A 2,311-nucleotide genomic window follows, 5' to 3' on the forward strand; every position below is an offset into this window, starting at 1 on the left:
CCCCTGCGGGCAATGATAATGAAGTAATTAGTCCATAGAAGATTTTAGCCTCAGGCTTGTATCCGCATTTAAATGAGCGGAGATAACAAATGGGATAGAACCCTGCCTTAGTTCATTAGGCACGGAGCGAGATAACACGCGTCAGCTTTGCTCGACGCGGGATTGAAATCTGTTTTAAGAAACATAATATTCCCGCCAATTCCTGAATCCTCCGCAGCAACTGAAACAATGCAATTTCATTGGTCAAATAATCGCGTGATTGGAATAATCCAGCAGTTATCGCCCTTGCATTCTGAAATTTCTAACACACTGCCAAAGGAAGGAAGAGAAAGAAATGGATTACTCATTTCTTTCTTTTTTTTTTATCGGGAAATTAATGATTGTCGCCTATTTGGACAAGTTATTACAATGAAATTCTGTCCCAAAGGACTTAATATTAACACAATAATAGCAATTAAATTCAATGTGTGTTGTCAATCTGAACTTATAACTATCTCTCTATGGCAAACAGAGAATTTCTTAGTAATAAAAGGTATGACTCTACTGATGAGTCTATAAAAGGAATGTACAATTATTAACTTGGTGTTTGGTCCGCATAATCCGGACACACCCAATCTTCAACGGTAACTTGTTGGTCGACCCCGACACAACCAAAATGGTACCACTCATTGCACGGGTCGCAACACACCATAGGTGTTGTTCCGTCATTGGCGACTGAAAATGTAGGACAAAAGAAGAGGCCTCCTTCTTCCGCAAATTCTGCTAATGCAGGTTCAGGATTATGTTTTATCTCTAAAGGATAAATATTTTTTAAGGAATGAATTTGGACACACCCGTCTTGCTCCCACATGACAACAATTCTGGTGAGCTTCAATAATGACCAATTTGGTCAGGTGGGTATTTTTTCCTAACAATATAGCAAATTTCACTTCATATGGAAAAACCTCGGAGTTCTGAATACGTCCTTGAGTCCGTATCAGTCCCTCCCTATCTAGGAATAACCCAAGGGCCGTAACTCTTGGAGGAGCAGCCCTATTAGAGGGTTGTTGCAAATAAGCAAGTTCTGTGGGAAAGGCTTCCCTTTGTAATTGAGAGAAGAGTAACAATTTAGCGGTGTCAGTCTTTCGGTGACGTAATTTACCACCGAGTCTCACAACTTTTTCTAAGACATTAATAGCCTTAGTTAATGAGGAAAAATCAGATATTTTAATTGGCAAGTGATTCTCGTTAGAAGCAGTTTCATCCGAGAACATACATGTTACCATCTTCCTGTTAACATTGGTAAGACAAGGCAAGGGGGGCATGGGCCAGCTGATTTCAACTTGATTAAGCCAATCTGGTCCGCAGGTCCAAAATTTGAAAAAATTGTTTGAACTTAGAGGCAGTAATACCTCTGGTTAAAAGATCAGCCGGATTATCCGACGAAGGAACATATCTAAATTTAGGGTTTATCCCATATTTAAGTTTAATGTTTTCAATGATCTTATTAATGTCTGACACGCGATTTTCAATGAATATATTTTTTTTCGCAGCCTTCCCATTCAAAATCCATGACAGGGCTACTTGTGCATCTGACACGACAAAAAAGGATTTGATATTGATGGGCGCTAGAGCACTCAAAACTTGTGGAATAACTTTAAACGCTAGAAATATAGCTAATAATTCCAAAACAGGTAGTGATTTTCCCTTGATGGGTGCCACTTTTGCCTTGGCAAATATCAAGGAACACTGAGCACCTTGTTTCGCATACACGGAAAACCCATAAGTGTGCTTAGAAGCATCGCTAAAGCAAATAATTTCAACAGAGGATTCCGCTAGGAGAGTACATCTAGGAAATTCAAAGTCCCCTATACAATTCAGCTCGTTGGCATGTGCTTGCCACGTGGCCTTAACTTCTTCAGGGATTTGTTGATCCCAAGACAACTCCTTTTTCCACAGTTGACTAATAATAATCTTCCCCTGCACGGTAACAGGAAGAAGTAAAGATAATGGATCATATAGACTTGAGACTTGAGATAATATCTTGCGTTTGGTATTGGCATTGCCATCTATTACAGATGGAGCGAGTTTAAGGGTATCCCTTTCAACAGAATATTGATACCCCACCACCTTTTCAAAGGTGGGGGAAGGAGATGAGATAATACTGTCTTCCATCATTTTATTTTGTATGCTCGTGCAATTGGAGTTGCAGGATTGGAGTTCAAACCCCGCTTCTCCGAGTCTGTCGCGGACTTTATTATACACATGGGTTAGAGTATCTCGGTCACTATTAGTAGTAACTAAGTTGTCAACATAGAAATTATTGGAAATC

Source organism: Euprymna scolopes, chromosome 39 (genome assembly GCF_053919585.1).
Source record: "Euprymna scolopes isolate OS-2025 chromosome 39, ASM5391958v1, whole genome shotgun sequence".
Classification (NCBI taxonomy): domain Eukaryota; kingdom Metazoa; phylum Mollusca; class Cephalopoda; order Sepiida; family Sepiolidae; genus Euprymna; species Euprymna scolopes.